Source organism: Peromyscus californicus, unplaced genomic scaffold (genome assembly GCF_007827085.1).
Source record: "Peromyscus californicus insignis strain IS unplaced genomic scaffold, ASM782708v3 Scaffold_4__1_contigs__length_199733344, whole genome shotgun sequence".
In the NCBI taxonomy this organism is placed as follows: domain Eukaryota; kingdom Metazoa; phylum Chordata; class Mammalia; order Rodentia; family Cricetidae; genus Peromyscus; species Peromyscus californicus.
Window position 1 is genome coordinate 6,668,527 of NW_026294562.1, and position 8,643 is coordinate 6,677,169.

Consider the following 8,643-nt stretch of genomic DNA (forward strand, 5'->3'; position numbering starts at 1 on the left):
GGTCACTTTTCTTAGACTTTTCCCCAGAGAAAACGTGCTCATTTTCCACCTGGATGATGTAAACCTGACTAAGGAAGTTTCAGAATCCCTTAGGGAGGGAACTTGGAAAGGTGGGAAGAGGTTGGGATGGGGAGGGCCAAGGCTCTCAGTATTTTCCCATCTAGATAGCCTCACAGCCTCCTGTGTTCTAATGGCATTCTCAGTCACCCTGAGCTCCAGTCCCATTGGATGAGAATAGAAGATCTTTCTTACCAGCATGTTCTGAGGTGTGGTGTGGATTCCTAGGTCTAGTTACCCCCGAGACCTTCCACTTATCCTGTCCCATGCTTTTATTTGGGGGTCTCTTCAGCTGAACTCTTTGTTTTCTTTTTGTTGTGTTAAATCTCTATCCTCAGATGTAACACGATTTCTTTCTTTTGGTTTCTAAATCTTGTTATCGTTGGCTTGCTCATCTTGTTAGATTTTAAAACGCTCTTTTAAATCCACTTAGGGAAATTGTAGAGAGGTTTAGTTTTTCCTTCTTTTTAGACAGCACAGTAAGTGCCTGCTCTACCACATTTGATGGGACCTCCTCACTCTTATCCCTTCATTATGGAGGAAGGAGCCAGAGGGAGAACGAAGGTCAGTTTGGGTCATGTGTATATTTGGAGGAAGATCTCATGCTTGCCCCTCAGCCAGCTTACCTCCTATGTTCCTGAGATGTTTTGTTGAATTTGCATTTTACCTCCATGAATCCTGTCTCCAGATTTCCACTGCTACTTTTGCCAGCATTACTACCAATAAAAATCTGCATCTATTTATTTAAGGTCTCCTTTTTCCTAAATTTTATTCAAGAAATTTTAATTCAATCACTTTTTTTTTATTAATTACATTTGTTCTTTGACAGTTTCATACGTGGATATGGTATATTCTGGTTACTCTCATCCACCATCCTTTTATTCCCTTTCCTACATTCTTGCCTTGTTGTTTTCTTTTGAGACCCACTGAGTTTAACCAGGGCTTTCTCTGTCAGCCTGGCTTTGGAACTATCCATTGTCACCAAGTGGGCTCTCAAGTGGGCACACAACTGAGGACCATGCCCACACTTCTCCCAGGATCCATCAGTAGCAGCAGTTCAGCTGGGAAGGAGGAGGGCCCATGAGCCTCTCCTTGGTCCTAATGGACTGATGACAGTCCCAGTCTGGTGCAGACCCGGTCTGGTGCAGACCCAGTCTGATGAAGACCCGGTGCAGACCCAGTGCAGACCCGGTGCAGACCCAGTCTGGTGCAGACCCGGTCTGGTGCAGACCCAGTCTGGTGCAGACCCGGTCTGGTGCAGACCCAGTCTGGTGCAGACCCGGTCTGGTGCAGACCCAGTCTGGTGCAGACCCGGTGCAGACCCAGTGCAGACCCAGTGCAGACCCGGTGCAGACCCAGTCTGATGCAGACCCGGTGCAGACCCAGTGCAGACCCAGTGCAGACCCAGTGCAGACCCGGTGCAGACCCAGTCTGATGCAGACCCGGTGCAGACCCAGTGCAGGCAGGACATCCACAACCAAGGGGCCTGGCAAGAGCTTGTGTTGTTCTGAAGTCTTTGAAGCTTTCCCAAATATTTATATTTTAATTATTATTTTTTGATTCTGGGGATTGAACTCAAGACCTCATGCCGGTTCAACGCACACACTACACTAGCTGTTGCATGAATCCTAAATGGTCTTATAATAAAAACCTGGAGCTAGATATTGGGGTAAATGCTGAAAGAGAGAGAGAGACAATGGAGCAAGGCACAGCTACTTTCACCTTGCCAACTCCTCAGCTGATTCTGTCTCCACGAATCCTCCGACTGAAAGCCTCTGTGTCCTCAGCCGAAAGGCTCTCTAGCTCCTGCCTCCTCACACTTTATATGCCTGTCTCCACCCAGCCATTTCTCTTCCTATCTCAATCTTCCTAGTCCTGGAATTAATGGTTCATGTGCTTCCCAAATACTGGGGCTAAAGGTGTGTGCCACCACTGCCTGACTCTGTTTCTTTCCTAGACTGGATTAATCTCATGTAGTCCAGGGTGGCCTTGGACTCACAGAGATCCAGATGGATCTCTGCCTCCTGAGTGCTAGGATTAAAGGTGTGTGCCACCACTGCCTGGCCTCTATGTTTAACTCTGTGACTGGCTCTGTCCTCTGATCTTCAGGCAAATTTTATTAGAGTACAACAAAATATCCCCACATTGAGCCTCAAAATATTTCTTGATTTAATCAACTTGGCAGATATTTATTGAGCATCTGATTGAGTTTATCATAGAGTAAGGAAAATTAATGTATCAAACAATCACATTAGGTGGACTCTGAGCAGTTCCATGATTACATTCAGGCCACTTACCATCTCTAATCTCAAACTCACTACCTGTGAAATAGTGTTAATAAGGTGTGAGGATCAAATGCTGTATGGGCTTAACACTGTGAGTGTGTGTTGTAAGCTATGGGTTATCTATTATCATGCTCATGACTACCGTGGATGAAAAATGAAAACATTACCAAGACTTTAACATGTGCCAGTGTGTACATATGCCTGCAGGAAAGGCTGACTCAGTCTGGAGTCAACTACTGTGTTGATGAATCTCCTGGTTGCTGGTCAATTATTTAAAGGGAATCAGCACAAAATTTTCCCACAGAGCAATTGTCCTTTGATTTATTGCTTGCATAACTTGTGATTTATCAGGGAACATGTTTGTTTTTATCTGAGTTTGGAAGCTGAGCCACAGACTCAGATGGCCATGGGAAATTATGGGATGTCAAAAGAGGTGTAGAAGGATATAATGAAATTTCATGAGTTACAGCCATGCAGCTCTGAGAGGAGAACTGGAGACTGCAGGAGAGGAGAAGCGGAAGAAGTGGGTGCCATGTTTTGTGTTAGTTGAAATTCTAGGTGACTTGCCATAAACTGCTTGGGGACAAGAGAGGGTGTATCAGTCACTCAGCACAAGGAAAGGGGCTGTTGGACTAGAATCCCTACAATGAAAACAAAATCGAGGTTCTTGACTAAGCTTTCCAAGAGTGAGCCAACCACAGACATTAATAAATAAAACATCACTGAGAACAGGTCAGAGTCATGGGGTCAAGACTTCCTGGGCACAGAAGGCTGGAATCGTGGCCATCATGAGAAAAGAAAGGAGGGGGGGATGGAGGAGAAGACAGGAATGTACTTTGGGATTCTGTTTTGTCTGCCAGACATGGAGACAGGGATAATTCTAACTTGTGGAGATGTTTCTGGTTTGTTAGGGAAAGAATTATGAATATGTAAACATGGAAATATCTTTTAGATATTGAATGTAAACAAACCACCCTGGGACGTAGGTGTTTTCTCTCTGATTTTCCATAGAAGGAGAAAAACAGGAGTCAGTAAAAGATCAGAAGGAACTTGCTAGAAGAGCTTGAACGGAGGCATCACCCCATCACTGGCTCCATCTTTCTTCATGCAGCTGGTGGCTTATATATTTTAGCTGTGGTGATTGTGGCTTTCCCTTCTGGACCCTGTTCATTCTGTATAAACATTGTGATGATTTCAATCAGGTTAATCTAGGTGGAAATTTCTTGGCAAATCTAAGCAGTGGCATTTAAAGAGAAAAGCAAGAGAATGATTAACTCTCAGTTTGGAACAGAGGCTCTCTCTGGGAAGAGGACAGAAAAGGGGAGGGAGGCGGCAGCAAGTGGGGCAGGCTGGGGCCAGGTGAGCGCGACAGAGATGCTTTGCCCTTGGCAGAGGTTTGTTTCCTACTGAGCACAGAAAATGCCTTGGGCTCATCCCACACATCCATGGCTTCCTCAAGAGAGGTGCTTTGTGTGTTGTCCATCTCTCACAAAGTCAAAGCTGTCCATCCCTTGTCGGGGACCAGCCCTGACCTGTCAAAGGGTCCTTGAGGGGAGGAGTGAGGAATGGAGAAGTATTAGAAATATAGGCCTAGATGAAGAGAAAGACAGAGAGACAGGATAGCTTAGGGAGGGCCCTGGGTCAATACTCAGTCGCCCTGAGTTTAATCATGATGGGCATTTTATACATCAGCAAGGGGAGGGGCAAAAGACCTCCCCCTTTCAAGGTCGAGGAATAGAGCACCAACAAGTGTAGACCCTTTAAAACATCTAGTATCCATGCCTTTGGCCAAATCATCCTATTATGCAGCCCTGCTGGGCAAAGCAAGCTCAGACTTTCTGACCTTGAGTAAGGCCTTACTAGGGAGACTATGTGAGCCCCCACAATCCCTGGTCTGGACAATTTAGCCTCCAACTCTGGACCCCATGGTGAGGTTTTTGTGTTTTGGGCTTGTCTGGGAGAAAAGCTGTGATGTCTCACATTTCAGTTCCTTCTTCTCCCAGGAGCTGAGACCATAGGCTTTGGAGTCACAGAGTGTGGGGCTTAGTTCCTCCTTGGGATACTTCCCAAGTTGTTGTTTTGAGCACTTAATTCTTGACTGCTGACTAAACTCATTTGCACAGTAGGCACAGCACCGGTCAGGAAGGATGTTGTCACTGTTAGGGATAAGGACTGGCAAACACTGCTGTGACTGAAAATCCTAGCAACTGACTCAGACTGCTGGCTTTTCTTGAGAACCATTAACCACCATTAAATAACCAATGCTGATAGAATTCAGCATGATTAACACACAGCATCGCTCTGGTGAGAAACATCGCACTTGTAAATCACCACCTATAAACTGTAAATTTCTTTCAAATTAAAATGCAATTTTTTGGTGTGGCCTCACCCAGGGCAATTTAACATCTCTGGCTTCTATTTCTTGATGGTCAGGTCTTTTATTGCATCTCAGTTTTGGCTGTGAGATTCAGAGTCAATTTCATATAAAACCATGTTTTAATGTGGACTGTTCCAAACATACTTTTCTTTCAAATTTGTGAAGAGATCAGGCCAGCAGGCTTCTGTTTGTTTGTTAGAAATTGAATATTATTCCTCTGGGTGAGATGCCATTCATCTATGTCATTTCTGGGACTAGAAGAGTCCTTTAATGTCAAAGAATCCTAATTTGTACTTTTTTATGTCCCCAGTGCTCAACAAGGGAGTCTTCTGAATTGAATTATGTAGTCATTTATGCAGTGAGGCATTTTCAGGATGCTCAATGCATAGGTATTACTGGATGCCAGGATCAAGCCCTGACTCAGACAGGATATGATTTCATGAGGGAGGGGAGGCAGAGGAGGAGGAGGAGGAGGAGGAGGAGGAGGAGGAGGAGGAGGAGGAGGAGGAGGTGGCAGGATGTCTTGTGTTGTGTTTGGGGTCTGATCATGGTGAGCTAGATGCATGGAGGTTCCTAGGTCCCTAGGAGTCAAGTGTTAGAGTTAATGTGCCTCTTAGAAAAGATGAGGATGTCTTCTCCAGGGTAGCATAGATTAGGTGCTTACTTTGTACATGTCATTGTAACTCCATGTGTCTGGTGAGTTACTGGAGTTGTTAGAGCCTGAACTCTGGCAGCCCTAACATGCAGGTGGATGTCGACCAATTAGAGGGGCAGCAGTGGAGAGTAGAAAAGAGGATTTGTCCAATGAGGCCGCATTGGGAAGAGGAGCTGTGAGGTCCTATGACAGCCTGTCAGACACCTGACATTAGGTTGTTTAAACAGAGGCAATGGGTAAGGTAGCTAAGCCACCCTACATCAAGGTGTAGTCCCACCCATCATTGACTCATCATTGTCTCTGCCCCAGTCTCTCCGAAAGGGTGGTCTGACAAGGTGTCAGCACCAAGTGTGGTCTTTCTGGGAGATCAGTTGCTCCTCAGGCTGGGCCCAGGCTTCAGCCTTTTTCTTTTCCCACTGTGAAATTCCTACGGAAATTCCAACTTCTTGGGTCCAGTGTTTCAGTAGTGTGATAGTTGAAGCAGACCAGGGGGTGGGGGCTTTAGATCTTCATTCCTCCAGGATGGCTACAATATCAGTCATTCTTTCTGCTGACATGGGGAAACCTGAGCTGCACAGAGATCTCCATGTATCTAGTCTCCCTTAGGTAATACTAGGCTGAGCCTGCAAAATACCTTGCCTTCTGATTCCAAGCAGTCTTTTGTCTACAGTGGCTTCCTTTTTTTTTTTTTTAAATATTTTTAGTAACATTTTTTTTTTTTCTTGAGATCAGCCTGACATAAAAGCTGTCATGGAAGATAAGCTGCCTGAATGAGTGGTGGAGGATTAGTTTGATACCTGCAAGTTTCTCCTTTGCTACCCTCTCCTACCCCAAAATTACTTTGGAAGGATATAAGAGCTGTGTGCAGCTTTGACTTAAACCATAATGCCACACTGTATTGCGTGTCTCAGCTCACCTCCTTCCCCCATGGCTTAGTTACTATTGGATGAGCACAATTAAATGCCAGCAGTCATTATAGCTCAGTGACTGCAAGGGAGACCTTGCTCCACCAGCTAATGAGCAACCCCTGCTAAATATTCATGAGCATTAGTATCAGCCAAGTCCTCCTAATGTCTGGCTCATTTAGATTTTCACCTGTGAGGCTCTCATGTAAACAAGGAAGCTGAAATGGCCAGGGAAGCATGCCTTGAAGCCAGCAGGTGTGCATGCACCAAGTATTTGTTGATTTGATTCCCTAGGGTGGCCTCAGGTAGAGAAAATATTTGAGCAGCCTAAAATGAAGACTGTGCACCTCCCTCCCTGGGACCTAGCACAGATGCAGACTGTCTGACCTTGTCCTTGAAGACTTTGCAAGTCACTTGAAACCAGAGCATGTACAACAAAACAATTAGATAAATTAGATAAAACATCAAGAGCCAAATCATGAACCACTGACTTGTGCTCTGAGAGATCAGAGAAGAAAAATTAACAGGAGGAAAGTGGGATAATAGGGGTTAACAATGGAGCCAAGTAGTGCTTCCTCTGGGTCTGGATGCATTGATAGGGATTCCACAGTTAGAGAGAAAGGGCTCAAGGCAAGGGCAGCCATGAAAGCAAGGAGCAAGAATCAGTGTGAGCATGCAGAGGAGGGAAGAGAAAGGAAGTGGATGATGGCAGGAGCCTGGATTGTGGGAAAGACATGAAAGGACCAGATGGGGCATTGGCCAGCGGAACACACCCCTAATGCAGGAATACACAACAAAAGCACAGGCACACTGGAAACTTGTTCCAACTCCTGTGAATACACAGAGCAAGGTGTAGAGCAAGGTCATGTGACTCCTGACAGAGGGCTGCTGTTTGACCTCAGGAGCAGCTAGTCCAGGCTCTTGTAGGGAGGAGTCATATTCTGGAAATATTACTTTCCCAACACACTTTTGAAAGTTGAAAAGATGCTGTTCCTCCTTTGAGCACTTCCCAAACTGGAGGCTTCTGACCCTTGCAAACTTGCTGTCTTTATTACTACAATGAAATACTGGTAGCACGAAACTTTACAAAGAAAAAAATGTTTATTTAAGTCCCAACCTGAGGGGCCTAATCTGGAGATGACTTCTTGCTGGCAAAGACCTGAGTTTTGGAAGAACTTCCCATGGCAAGGGACTCCTATGTCTGTCTGCTCGATCTTCCATCTGACTCTCGTCATGAGGGCTCTCTTATTGTCATTAACATATAATATTGGGAGTTAAACTCTTTTGTGAGTTTGGTGGTCAACCTATAGCACAGTCTTAGGATGGTGACCTAATGTGTTGGTTTCATAAAGTTCTTGAAGATGACTTCTCATTACTTAATGAATATCCTCATTTAGATAAATGGTGATTTCCCTCTAATAATATGCTGCACTAATATTTTTGCAGACATGGGCATTAAATTCAACACATTGAATTGTTCTATCAGGCATGTATCAAATCTGACCTCTGGATTGATAGCAGTAAATTCTGGGGCTAAGATGCAGATAGATAGGCTTTTCTCTACCTCAAATTTATTTGACAACCCACAGGCTGGGTCTTCACAATCTAGAGGGAAGACAAGACTGGATTTCTCAGATCAAAATGTATAGAGAGGTTAGAAGTTGACAGAGATTTGATATGTCAATCAGTCACCGAGTTTAAATGATAATGGCAAAGCTGATTAAAAATCTGTATATATAATGTGTATATACATATTATTAAATGTTCAACATTTCAAAAGTTTAAAAAGTACAAATAGAATTAAATTTAAAAATTGAAAAAAAGTAGATCAAGATTCTAGCTTCAGTATGTTTTTTTTATTGCAGGAACCAAGTGACTTGTTCTTGTTGAGACCACTAACCCTGTCAGCAACATGGACCTCTGCTCTATATGCTGCTGTCTGATTTTCTAGGGATATTTGACAGCTGGACAAGGCAATCTCCTGATGGACAGAAGATTACACTGTAACGTTTTTCTCCTTGCTCATTTGGAAAAGACTTTAAAGATATTACTCAGTCTTTCAACTGGCAATTTACAGACTGGTGCTTCCTAAACATGCTGACATCATTGTCTTAGCTGGATTGCTTTCTTTTTTTTTTTCATTTTTCTTTATTAAGAAATTTTCTACTCACTCCACATGTTATCCACAGACCCCCCCTCCTCCCTCCTCCCACCCCCCAGCCGTCTTTCCCAAGCCACCCCACAAACCCACATCCCCCAAATCGAGGTCTCCCATGGGGAGTCAGCAGAGCCCCGCACACTGAGCCTAGGCAGGTCCAAGCCCCTTCCCACTGCACCAAGGCTGCGCAAGGTGTCACACCACAG

General features: G+C 44.6%; 1 long non-coding RNA gene across 1 annotated transcript in view; it reads left to right on the forward strand.

Moving 5' to 3' along the window:
* Nucleotides 1-8,372, forward strand: part of LOC128094514 (uncharacterized) — a 50,084-nt gene extending 41,712 nt beyond the window's left edge. The window contains exon 3 of the long non-coding RNA XR_008212983.1: nt 8,145-8,372. This is a non-coding gene — a long non-coding RNA (uncharacterized LOC128094514). The remainder of the gene's footprint in view (nt 1-8,144) is intronic.
* Nucleotides 8,373-8,643: the final 271 nt, after the last annotated feature.